At 34.0% G+C, this 14,540-nt stretch overlaps 1 protein-coding gene across 7 annotated transcripts in view; it reads right to left on the bottom strand.

The window, feature by feature from the left end:
- LOC103578822 (rap guanine nucleotide exchange factor 6) overlaps positions 1–14,540 on the bottom strand; it is a 79,040-nt gene that overhangs the window by 40,412 nt on the left and 24,088 nt on the right. The window contains exon 1 of one of the 7 annotated variants that reach the window (XM_008560016.3): positions 13,986–14,047. The exons of 5 other annotated variants lie outside the window; for them this stretch is intronic. The gene's annotated coding sequence lies outside the window, so the exon portion shown is untranslated. Of the gene's footprint in view, positions 1–1,824; positions 2,191–13,985; positions 14,048–14,540 lie in introns of those variants that run through there. One more of the 7 variants, XM_008560010.3, reaches the window with a different exon arrangement.

Below are 14,540 nucleotides of genomic sequence, written 5' to 3'. Positions count from 1 at the left end.
AGTGGATGAAAAATAAAAATAAAAATAATTTTCCACGCTCAGGCCGTTGCAAGGAAACAGCCAGTCGCTGGTTCTATATACACACATACGCACACAAATGCACACAAAGTGTTGCCTTTGATTTGTGGAGGTATTGGTATGAACTAGTATACACTCTTGTTCTTGCACAGAAGATCTTGCTCTCTATAAGTAAAAGAGGAAGCAAAAGAAGCTGAATAAGAGTGCGTGCATCAACTCAATGCCAGTACAAGTGCGTTACGTTTTACGTCACAAACGTCTTTTCTAGGCAACGGATTTTATTAAATATATAAGTGTGTATGTGTGGATATATTGCATAGAAACAGGAACAGAGGTAGACACAGACCAAGAGAAAGAGCAAGACGTAGACATATATACGTATACTTATGTCTGATACAGAGAATTGCGAGAACTCAGGATGGATGAAAGGGGAACACGACAAACGGGATCGGCAGCCTGTGCCTGTGACTATCGCAGGAGCATGAGATCTCGTTTCCGGGTGAGCGATGAAGTAAATGTATGCCTAGTTGTCGATATCGAGACGATAATCCGGCTTAAATGTACTCGAGTATGTACGCGCATATCGATATATTTATAACATATTTTTCGTGTACTGGATTTGTAGCTGTGTTAAGATTTTTTTAGCACAATAGCATGCATTTAATGTGTAACATTAGCAGTCTAGTCATAGTACTGAGCCGAATACTATTATTTAGTATGTAATACAAATTAAATGTGAATATAACGGATTTATGGTCTCAAGTTCAGACAACTGTGAAGCAATAGATTATGCGTAACATCGAATTTAGCGACGAGAAATTGCTTCAGCCAAAGCTTCAATGAATTTCTCTACAGTTGACTTGGTCAGTCATGATAATAATTAGATTATCTACAAAAAAAAAAAAACAGCTCGCCAACGAAACGTTTCATGAGAGATTATTATTCAAAAGTTATGCAATTTTTATGATTAATTATTTTTGAGACTTGTCAAAAACTTAAGGAGGATAAATTACTTTGAGCTTGTGCAGATAAATGATACAAGCGATTGTTGTGTGCATCAAGAGTTCTAAGAAGCACCTGAAGAACACTCAACTCGGATGATGATAAGAATACATATATATTTACATAACGTATATAGTAAAGTAGACTAGAATACTTGCATTGTAGTATCATACTTTTTACTTATTGTCATTCTCATTTTTTATTATTGCTCTCGCGTTACAATTCAAAAAAAAAAAAAAAAAATATCGAACATCTCGGAATTGACACTCGACACATGACGACAACGATCCAGGTCATACTGTCATCAGCTCTTCTGGAGTAGAGCAAATTTTTTTTATCTTCATGCACATGCTAATTACTTTTTATTTTCATTTCTCTTTTCTTTTCGCTATATATATTTATATTTCAACAACAGTATCGACAATAAATTTACTCTCTATACTAACTTGGCCATTCAAACGCTTAAAGATTTAAAAAATAAAATAAAAGCAATACAATGCTGCACTATTAATAGCAAGACTTAAAAAGACCGATACCGATAAGTAGACGCCTGATGTTTACTAAATAATAATAGCTGACGATAATAAATTAATAAATCTTTTAGACAGTCGTTATTATTTTTTTTTCCCTTAATTGTTCCGAGGGAGATTCCTCTACCATTGTGTCACTGGGTTATCAACAATAATTATAAAAATTACGGCTCCGACAATTAATTAATTATTTAAACAAAAGTTGAGAGAGAAATTGTGCCGATTTATTAATACACTCCCTTACTATTCAAATTTTAAAAATATATAAACATACGTATGCTGGAAAAATAAATCTCGTGCTCCGTTTCAGGCCGCGAAAAAAGTGTCATTAACTCAATAGACATGTGGAGTAAAAATAATATATATCTTCACTACACTGTTATTATTCACGTCACAAAAGTACCAACGGTACAACATAATTTTAAAATGGATTAAAAATAAATAAATATCAAACGGATGTAATTAAACGGGGGTGTGTAAATATATCCATATTTATATTTATATAAATAGTAATAATATTTATGGTGCTAGTGGATGGCACCGAACTAAGAAGCTGAAGGACAGCTTGAGGGTGTTTCAAATAAAAGCTCAATAAATTTAAATATATTTATATATTTATATATAAGCGCGGTAACTCGAAACTCGCGCCACGGTGTTCCAAACAACACTAAGCTTCCCACGAATAGGACTCCCAATAATATGAACAAGCGCGGCTTCGACATTACGCTCTCTCGCGGCTGATCTCGGAACAAAAAGTCTTTCGTTATTTTTGCAATTGCTACTGCTACATAACGTAACACTCTGTACACTACAGTAATCTTTACTGTACATATACATAATACCGTACTATTCTCGGTGAATAAACATAGTAATGTAAGAATACTTCTTACACATGAGCATACAAGCATCGTTGTTGGTCCATGTCATAAAAATGTATCGCGAATAAAGCCCCCATGATTTTCACGCGTGACGATCATACATGCCCGTTAATTTTCACGGTATATATATATATATATATATATATATATATATATTAATTATTTTTTATTTAAACGTGTCGTGTGATCATGTCACTTGAACTTGAGTACGAGTTTATTTAAACAGAGTAGAGTACGAGGACGACAAAGCGCACGTGATAATAAAGAGAGGACGGGTAGCTGAGTATTAGAGTGAGATAAAACTGGCGGACTGTGTGCGAATACGAACTACCTCATGAGGGAGTGAATACAATTTTAATTTCAAGACGTTTATCTGATCTTAGACGGAAGGTCGCGTTGTCCTTACACATTCTCAAGTTTCTAGAAAAGCTGTTTGAAGCTAGGATAACAATGATTCCATTGTTATGCTCTTTTTGACGTCATTACAATCGCGAGGGAATTTAAAGAAAAAAAAATGTTTTCGTTTATTTTATTTCAACGTGTTAAATTAAATCCCAGATGTCGGGCTCCGTTGGCGAATTTGGTCATAAAGTTAATTGAAATTTACATGTATGTAAAATATTGACATATTTTTGGGTAAAATATATAAATGAGTGAATTATGTATTAAAATTTAAAAAATTAATTTTAATTTTAGCGCAGGAAAAAATTTAAATATGTTTAACAATGAGCTTTGATGACCTTGACACGACGTCAAGTGTATATACGTGCCGGACGTATTTAACGAGCAAGGTCGTGTGTATGCCATGTTAAGTTTGAATCGCAGAATAACCAGATAGTAGAAAATAATAAAAAAGAGCTTATATGCATCGAGTGCTTTATAATAAACTTAGTCGAATGAAAACACGGTAGGCTGGCTATAAATCCATGCGTATGACAAATTAACTTGTTGATACTAATAAACAACTATAGTGCACTATTGCAATTTAATCCTCGGAGCTCCTCGGAGTAGCAGAGCTGATGCGACTGAAGCAGAGAGCAACAGGAATCTAATTTACGCGCGCACTCATTAACGACGGATACCCGTTAAGAAAATTAATTAAGTTCCTACTTCCCAATCTAGTTTAAACTCGGGCAAATTTAATTCATTCATTTATATATTTTTTTTTTACTACAATATATTATCATTTAATGAAACGATACGGGTAGCGCTGATCTTTATAACAACGTTTCCGGTTCCGTTTCCTCGTCCGGCAACTTGGCGCCCAGTTTCTCGTCTACTGCAATACTATACATAAATACGAATAATACATATATGTAGGTATATGTGCAGACGAAATGCATTTATATGTATGTATGAGATTTATAGATTGAACACATGATTGAGTAAACTGAGCAAGCAAAGCCAAGTTAGCAACTTCATCAACGATTAATTCCCGCACGTTTTTAGTTAGCCAACAACAAATTGCACAAATCACCGTGGAATTTTTTTACGCGACGGTATTTTTATCTGGGATATTCACATCGATCATCTCGTGATTAATTGCTGTGTCTGTATTGAACATTTTTTTTTTTTACATATCGGCATTTATCGAGAGAAATCGTTATAATAAAGAGAGTGAAAGTTCTGAATAAAAAATTTATTTATTATATATATATATATATATATATATATATATATATATATATATATATATATATTTATAAATAAATAAATAATATATAATTTGAAATATGTATTTCATTACTTGTATGACTGCGTGCAGCTAATGAGTTAATTCTAATTAATTTGAATCCACTTTCGTTGCAACTCAAAAAATTTTAATGAGCAAATAAAAAATCGAATTAGTTTAATTATCGAGTGGTAAAAAAACGATTTGATTCAATTAAGAGTAAGGAAAAATTAAAGGGAGATGCAAGCGGTTTAATAATAAATTAAAAAAAAAATAAATCGTAGGATAAGAATTGGTAAGAAAATGGTGGATGAAAATAGTCTGGAATTTTCCAGCGTTCTAGTACACAGGACCCTCTACTCGTAATTCGCTGGTTTAGGGAGTAAAGCTACGAACGGATACTTTGGCAGCATCTGCCTTAAAAAAAAAGTAACCGACGAAAGGAAGCGAGCGAGTTCCCGAAAGCGGCGAGAGCTGGGATTCGCGACTGATGAGGCTTTCTCGATTATTATGTGTTATGTCGTATTCCTTTGGATGAGCGCAGGTTCGAGTGTGAGTGAGTTGTATATAAAGGTATTGAGGCAGGTGTAAGCGTGAAATGGTAGTGGTAGATGATGGGTCGATGTGTCAAATTATGTACATGGACATGAAAGTTGTCGTTGTATTAATAACGTATTTAATATATACAGATAAGCTTGGGGGCATTGACTCGTGCGAAGCAGTACAGAATCATATTTATGTATGAGTACCCGTATAAATTCAGAGCATGATGTTAAAAAGTGATGATGGCTATGTCCCTGTCCTCGTGGGTAAAAGTTTGATCGACCGTCATCATCGATGTAAAAAAGAGTATACCGATCGATAAGATGCAATATATATTTGTGAATTTATGAATTACTTTTCTTTTTCTGGATTAGTTTTTATAAAAAGCAACGGAAATTAAATAGATTCTATTATAGGAATAAAAGAATTAAGAGATGATTAATGATTTAACGAAAAGCATTTCATCATTTTCGATTTCCTATGGCTATTGTATAATCATCTTGTAAAATTGTGGATACTTATGCCCATTTAATAATGTGCCTTTTCACAGCCATCATTTTACGATTGATCGATACTATAATTTCCGTGAAAAGGCGTTAGACGAAATAGTTTAACATTCGACTGTTATTTTCCATCGTTTGTTCGAGAAGAAAATTTCTGGTAAACAAATTTTGATACAAATTAAAAATTAAGCAAATTAATGACTTGGTTGCACGCTTTAAAATTTAATATCCAGGTTCGTAAATTACAAGTGGAGCAATCAAAGGATTTAATACCTTAGGAGCACGCGTTTCATCTCCTTGTAAGTTAGAGGGTCGTTTAATTACGCCGGTCGACTAGACTTTGACGACAAATACGAGCGAACAGGACGCCGAGCCGAGGTTTCAGCAGAATATCCGAGAGCTGGATTTTGTGCAAGCAAAGCTATGATGTGGTGTACGTGTCTCAGAGAGTACACTGCACAACAGCAAAAGTGGTCTTACACGTTAAAATATACCGATGTCGATGGCGATGCCGATGCAGATATCGACCCTCCTGATATGACATGGTGGTAGTGCCGGTTCAGCCAAAGCCCGCGACTCTCCATCACCATCAAACAGCCAACACTCAAACCCGCCCAAATGCTAAACCAGCGAGTGAGTGTCCTCTCGTACTGCACATCAAGAGGACCAAGTTACTGTACCATCCATCCATCCTCGTCCTCATCCTCATCTACACATCTCTACATCTATATACATCCCACATGCACATCTGGCATTCAGCCTTCTCTCGGACAAATATTTCAACCACTATACACATAGATATATTTATATATATATATATATATCCAAATTTTTTTATTTTTACCTTCATTTATATTCCAACGCATGGATCGATTAATTCGACATGGCGTCTGGCATCCGACGCTTTCGAATACGCCATAAAACAACATCGGAGACGATAAAAAAATTTAACGAACCACCGAGTGACAAAAAAAAACTCTCTATATATATATAAACCGTGATAATATAGAGAGGGCTCGACCTAGAGTATAGAGGACACTCATCTATATCTACCGAGCCCATTTTACGGTGTCTCATCGTGCAAAGTCAATCATGTCTGGATGACTAGTGACGCAGTATAGGAACTGAGGGGCGAGTGCGACGAACCCGGAAGCCGGACTGCAGTTGACAACCCGTCGATCTTAAGAAGTTTCACAAGTAAACTTTATCAACTAAAGAAGATGACATACGCTGCGTATAGTGGCTTATATGACACACAGTATATAAGTTACACAATTGATTGGCGCCCACACAACACACATACCCGCCCTCGCTATAAGTAATTAATTTTCCAAGGAAACGTAGATTGAAAAAACATAAAAGCTGATATGGCTAAAACCGCATCGCATGCGGTCAAGAGAAATCTAAACTAATGCCGAGTATATGAGGATTCAAATTATGGGACGGGGACTTGGGGAGCATTAACCAACCTCAAGATACAGAAAGGGTTTATTTTGATACATACGATCCTTTTACTTCAAGGACCATTGTCCTGTTGAATGAATACGTTTGTAACTGTGTATGCACATGGAAATATATTTGCGGAGACACATTTATTAACGTCTCGCGGGACTGTCACACAGCTCCTGTTCTCATTAAAGTGCACGCGACGTAATTAATAATTAAAGTACCCTTGCATGACGCTTTTATTTGAGTTGTTGGTACAAACTTTTAATGCAACACTTTCCCTCCATGATATTTATGTCGAAAGTTTCTGTTAAATTTAGCTAATTAGATGCGCTGGTTGGTAAATTTTTAAATTATAGGCCATGTATCGTGTTAATATATCGCTAATTATTATTATCAAAGATTATTATCAGCACACAGGGTGGGCAGACATAATCCAATTGTGTGTCGAGACAAAATGATGGTGTAGTGTGTTAGGATTGAGAGGACTTCAAAAGGAGAAGAGAATAATACTGACTACGCTCGAGGGTTCTACAATTTCTAAAGGTCCTTCACGGCTTATTGTCGACGTGTGTGGCTGTGATTGCGCCTGCCATCGGTGCCAATGAATATAATATTACCCTCCGTATTACTAAATCAAAGGGGTAAAACATCTGTTCCCAACAAGGGATTACTTTTTGTTAATTGTCCATTAAATATTTATTTTTTCTACATATCTATCTGCATGATCAAGATCAGACTTCAATCAGAATCAGAACCAGAAACAACTTCATTGCCGTAAGCCAGGGTAGAAGCGGAGCAGAAAAAAAGCACCTGCCTTATCGATGAGAGATATGAGCGAATTTATTTTATACCGCGAGTCGGTAAAATAACTTTCATTAGAAAGTTTTACTGACAGACGGTACACAATAAAAATTAATAAAACTTTTGCTGATGGGTAAATTTATGCAAAGTGAAGAAATAGCCAATAGATAGGAGATAAATAAATTAAAAATTATAAATTGTATTAGTTTTAGTAGCCTGTCCTAAAGTGGACGTTAATAACATTTAAAACTCTCGAGTGCAGTTAGAGCAGCAAGTTTTCTCAATGCCTGTAATTACAAAACTTTCCTTTCAAGCAACAACTGCAAAGTACTTATGAAGCTGTACAAGGCGTTTCCCAACTTCATGAGGTTCTGCAAAATACGCAGTACTGTGGGAGCGATTTGCAGACCCACGTTATAACGTGAATACACATATTTACTATATTACATATCTATATCTATATCTATATATGTATTCCCCACGAGAATGGACGATAATATTCTGCAAACGCGTTCAGGGACACCAAGAGAACGTTCGCTTCTCTTGTACGGAATCTCTATCGATCAGAAGCGAGCCCAGAATATCCAATCAATCATGTGGAATGTCGGATAAATTCATCGCTCGTCCGCGTGTACTAATAATTCACTATGCTAAAAAATTTTGTTAATATTCCATGCTAAAAAAAACTATAAAAATATATATAAATATGTTAAAAAATAAAAAAGATTACAATAAAACAGAATTATGACCTTTTAGCATAACAATGAGTGCGCCCGAGGCGATAAAGCGAAGAATGAAAATAAAAAGTATACTGGTCTAGTGTAGCCAAACCTCCAAGATATTCAACAGACAGTAAATATACCAATGTATGTATTATATAAATAAATATGAAAGACGTGATTTTTCGACGAGCTGAAAAGAAGATTTCGCGCGCCATTGGACAATCTCGAGAAGCAACAGACCGTGGATTCATAACTATAAGCCCTATAGGGATCGGATTTAAATGTATATAAACCAGTGAATACACATCATCGTAAGCCTCCTCATTGTCAGCAGCTATATAACATCGTTAAGTATCTCCTGGCGATATATATATAATATTATATATAACGCAACTTTCCCGTTACTCTCAAGTTCTACTATCACTATATTTCCATCCCTCACCACAAATCCACCTGCCGTTCCCCAACGTATTGTCTCTCCCGTATATATCGCGAGCACAACTTAATCTACGGGTACTAAACTATAGTAAAAGTATTATGCCAGGTTTATATTACCCACGGTATTATTCATATTTTCTTCAGCAAGTAAAGTTTATTCCCAACAAAATTATTTTCCCCTCATCGGCGGCGATCTCCAGATCTTTTAAATTAATAAAACTGTAGTAACTTTAATAGCCGTATTTAATGGACCGAGTCTATCTGCCCGAGTAAAAAATAATCCCAGTCTCTTGGGTCCTCGAGACACTTAAATCTAATTTATTTTTTGTCCAAAATAAAAAGACGGATTGGATATCCGAGCACTAAATCAGTAATAGTCCGGCTGATACTCACGAGTATTATGATGAGTTTCAGATTATTCGGGCATTAAATATTTTTTGTTGCTCTCGGAATGAGTTTTAGACTTAGAATAAACCGATAATAATATTATTTAATCACTCATGCCTGCCATTACATTCTTATATATTTATTCTCATTCTCATTCTCACGTATACGATGATGATGATGATGAAAACATGAGAGTGCTACGTTCATGTGTACACGCAAGTTATGCTCGCTGTAGTATTGAGTTTTTATAAGAGAGAGGTAGTATCGTGAATGAGGTAAAAGTATTGTCATATATATAAATATATATGTGTATGTCTACATATATATTGTTGGAATGTGTAGTTTTGGATTGAGGACAGTAAAAAAGTTGAGACCAAGTATCACGCACGACTTATTATCATCAGAGGTATTCCGAGGGTCAGCATCTAGGGTCATCGGGTCAGTGTCTATAATATCTGGTTATTCATAAGAGGAATCGAATGAGAAAAAGCTGTTTTAAATAAAATTTTCACCACAATGCTACTAATAATAATAACAACAACAACAAAAACAACTACATTGATAAGCAAAAAAAAAAAATTGAAATAAAAAATGTAGATAAAGGGCGATAAAATAAAAAATATAGATTGTTTTATATATTTTAACGCTGGCCTATTTATCAGATATCGATTTACTATAGTCTTTCGTGCTCGATCGTGCGTACTGCTGTGCATCGTTGCGCTTTTGCTACATGTATTATTACGTCATAGGTTTTGTGAAAAAAGAAAATATAAAAGTACGACGACATGAGTTTTAATTCGCTTGGTAACATTACTTGAGTCATCTGATCCTCAAAGTATGTCGTAGCAAGATAAGACGTTTAATCACGATAACATATCAAAATATATATGTTGTAGCGTACGTTTTTATGACGTGCGCGCTCTTTAAAATACACATGGATGGTATATGACGTGATGACATTAAAACCTGTAATTTATTTATATTGGAGTTAAATGTCGATGAAATTAAATGGGTAATTTTTTTTTTTATTTTAAAGTTGACGCTAAAAAGTTTTTAAAATATTTATATTATTGTCGGGTGTCGCTAATGTGATGCTAATATACCGTAAACTTTTTTTATATTTCGGATGAGGGTGAAATAGTCTGCTTACTTACTTACTTTGTTACTTACTAAGTTGTCGAGAGCTTTACTCGGTATACAAATTGAAAGTAAGAATAATTTAGCATTCGCGGGCACGACTTGAGAGAATATTGGAAAAGTTTGTTTTTTCTAGTGGACGGATGCTGAGAAAAAAAGTTCATCGTACTCTGCACGTGCTACAAATTACCGAGTAAAACTTTGAATGAGTCTTAACTTTTCTTCGACTTTAGATATATAAAAGTATATATAGACTTATAAGGTGGAGAAAGCACAATACGAAGAAATAAAGAATGAGGAAACTAAACACGAAAGAGGAAGTTTTATTTTTTTTTTTACCGATCTGTCACGTTGATCGATCGGTGGGATTTCAGAGCCATGTCAGCACACAAGTTTCAAATTCTTTTTGAAAACACTGCTCAGTTACTCTTTTTACTCTTTTGTTTCACTGTAGTTAAATTAAATTGGACAAATTAATTAATTAGATTGTTAGCAAGTAAATCCGTTGGAAGTAAACGACGTGAAACATTGCTATAGGATTTATCAACTTTGTTACTATTATGCTAACGTTTTTTTTAGTATTATTTTAAATGAATGTCAAGGATTTCTTTTCTGAATATTTTTCCTTGAATTAATAAATAAATAAAAAAAAATCTTTAATGTCTATGATTTTATGTGAATTTTTCTCTTGGCACAAATTTTTCCGCAATGCAGTTTATTTTAGTGCGAGTGAATCACACATTGCAAATGTTGCATTTTTCCTATGAATAAAATACGTATGAGCTTTTGTCTTGTTTGAAAATCGATAAAAAAAAAAAAAAAAGAGGAAAATTATGTATAGAAAACCTTGTGAGGATGTTTAAATGAGGCCAAATAATGACTTTTTTTTTTTTTATTACGAGAAAAAAAAAATTTTTTCAGCGAGCAAAAGTTTAAATGAGAATAATTAAAATTCATACTGACACTTGTAAAAGTCGCGAGTAGAAACCATCGCGTTTGACAGAGAAAGTGATAATCTTTTTTGGGAATAGTATATTCCGGTTTAAAAGCAACGAGAGTTTATCAGAAACATTTTCTATAAATAAAGTGTGTAAGAATATTCAAGCAAGTGAAAAAAGTATCTTGTTAAAAAGATATTCCATTTATATTAAAGGCATTAAACATGACAAAGAGAAAGCCTCGTGTGAGAGTTTTTGACGTATGACTTGGTCAATTCAATCTGCTATTATATATAATAATAATACGGCTTATTTAATTTATTTTAACGCTGGCACAATAAATAGAATAACAAATGGCCTTAAATACTTGATTAAATGAATAAAAGAGATTGTTCAATTAAGCGAAAATAAAAATAAATAAATAGAAGATAACAAATTGTAAGTAAAAAGAAAAAGTAAACGACTCGTTAAAACTATGAGTTAAAAAAAAAAAAAGTAAAAGTGCGACAAAATATTTCCCATGGTGGAAAATTTCTCCAATTAAAATACCGACGTGTTAAAAATGATAATCTTGAGATAAAAAATTGTCTACAATTAATATTAATAGACTAAAAATTAATATAATTAAAAATAATTTTATCAATTACACGATACTCAGACTCGTTTTGACGACACGAAAACTATTTATTATTATGACGTCCTTGCTGGATACATCTATATGCCGAGTCTGCATAATTCATGAATATGATATCTGTGAGTGGGCGACAGACGAGTGGTATTAGCGAGGATGGGTTGATCTCAAACCATCAGCATCTCTACTATCCCTACCCCTACCCCTACCCTACGACTGTCACTGTCATTGGTATTAAATTTGTTGTCGGTGGAAACAACGCAAAACGTCTATTATTACAGGGGTTGCAAATTTACCCATTGGTATCTTGACGAACGTCATGAGATACGTGGGCGTTGGATAACACAAAGACGAAAATAAACATACAAACACAAAGTTTTAGATATTAGCACACACTGAGATCAATGAATGGCTGTTGCCGTGGTCGTGCTCGTTACTCTACAGTATCAAGCCAGAGAGAGAAGAAAATAAGAAAGAAAAGAAAAAAATTGAATGGAATATCTATCGGACGAGACTTGATGCATTAATCACCGTCTGAATTGAACGAGAGAGCTTGACTTTATTTATACACTTGGCGCCAACCTGATAAATTGGATTCGCTTTTGAATTTTTATCTACAACATTTATATTATTTGCCTTGAGATGATAAATAAATCTTAGCTTCATTTATCATCATTATAAATCCTCAATAACTTTTGCTAATTAAATTATTTATGGTTTTAATAAAAACCGCGATTAATAATCGCATTTATTATTATAATTAAAATGGCCTTCCTCATTATCGAATTAAACCATGCAAAGAAAATTATACTTATCCCTAGATCTCTATGGAAGCTTGTGAATTCGTACATATTCTATGAATATGTACTGGGTTTTATCTTGCCGCGGATAATAGACGTTTTGTTCTATTCACCGGCGATCGGAAATCGATAATTTGCTTTGTAGTTAAGCTCAATGTTTTAAAGAAAAAATATTCAAATGAAAATTTGGTAAAAATTTTATCTTGTGAATTTTTTTTATTCGCAGATAAAAAGGATTTTTTGGCGCAAGAAATTTTTTTCGTTTTCAATTAAAAATACGAAAAATTTATCAGGGCAAGTAAAAATTTTTAGCGCCAAAAAATCCGATTTTTTTTTTTTTATGTTAGCAACGGTGATGAGCAATGAGGCATTAAAACTGACGTAAGTTTTTTTAATAAAAAATGTATAGACGATAGTGAAGTTAAACTTTGATGTGGCATGTGATAACTTGTACGTTATGTATATACGAGTAATAGCATGAGGAAGATAAGTTTTAAATGATGGCTGAAGGTATTTCCTCAGGAGAATTGGGTGCCGTTGCTAAACACAACCTGCTGGCACATAAACGACGAGCCTCTGCTCGAGCATTAAATAAATTGATACTCTACTCCGAGTTTAGTTGTTTTATAAGAGAGATCTGACGGAAAAGTTATATATTAAGAGAGTTGTCGGCAAAGTATAAGTAGTACCAGAACCAGTAGCAGCAGTAGCAGGTTAAACTTTATGTACATTTATGCGGTTTCAATGTTTCGTTTATCTTTTCTCGAGTTTATGCGATATGACCAAAGCATCTAGATGACGATGAGTAACATTTAATGTTCGCGAGTTGTTATATATGTACTCATTGCTTTGTACCGCAAGAATTTCATTACTGGGTCGCGGTGAGATTACTTTGCTTTTATAATAAAATAAAATAAAATAAAAGAGCAAGAAATTAAATAAAAAGAGTGAGAGAGAGTTGATTATTGCAGCCGGCTTATTATCCTTTAAATAATAGTGCTGAGGATCTAGTGTACTGTATATGTATATACAGTATTATAAGACGGCTATTTGCGGAATTTAAAATTGTGGACGTTGAGATAATGGAAAACCGGGACTTGATCATTTCTCTAAGTTCTACAGCTCCTCTGTCTATTTCTATTCCGCTTTTTTCCTCTCTCGCTCTTTATACTTATAATGATTATTGCGTGCTTGTTTTACAGCCGGTAGTAGATTACTCTTCAAGAAGTGTAATTTACCATTACAACATTCTATAAACTAAATTTATCATAAATAATGATAATAACAGCAACAAAAATTTATGATAATCTTATCGAGACGTGTTATTATTAATGTATGCATAGATTTTATTAAATACGTGACGGAATTTTTATATTTTCCATGCATATATAGATATATAAATATATAACACGTGCTCGTGCATTTATCCAATGATACGAGCTCACAATATTTAAACGTGGCTCTTTTTAGCGAACATACTGATATCGACGTATGTAAAAATAAGCATAGAGAAAATAAAATTTATAAAATGCTCACCGGTCATCCTGAGTGACAGTAATGTCAGGCGGGGGAGGAAGGGGCGGGGCGCCGTCGGTCGCATCCAGCTTGCCGGTTTTATCCACCCTCTGCTCTCAAAGATATTTATCCCGACAAAAACTTAAACCGCTAATAGTCGCGGTGGATATTTTATTTATTCACTGACACTTCAGTACCGGCAATTATCACCGAACTCACTGAGCAAACATTTTTATCCTTCGTCCTCGATTTATAAAAGTCTGGTTAAACTTTTTAATCTTTATTATTATTCAGAGCTTAAAATAATTTAATCCAATAACGTAAAATACTTGACGTGATCGATAACTAAATTATTATTTTCTTCTTATTTTTTTTCAGAGTATTAGAAACTTATGTCCTGACCTCGATGTCAATGAAGAAATGAAACTTGAGCAAGTAGCAAAACTACTTACTCTTCAGCACAGATTCTCTTAGCCAACTGATACATAAACTCTCGTCGTAAAGACGTCGTCGTAGACTAACAGTCAGCTAACAAACTAAACAGTCGCGCATTGGTGAAAGCGACCGGCGAAGAGA

This window comes from Microplitis demolitor, chromosome 8 (genome assembly GCF_026212275.2).
Source record: "Microplitis demolitor isolate Queensland-Clemson2020A chromosome 8, iyMicDemo2.1a, whole genome shotgun sequence".
NCBI classification, from domain to species: domain Eukaryota; kingdom Metazoa; phylum Arthropoda; class Insecta; order Hymenoptera; family Braconidae; genus Microplitis; species Microplitis demolitor.
This window is presented reverse-complemented; position numbering and strand designations above follow the sequence as displayed.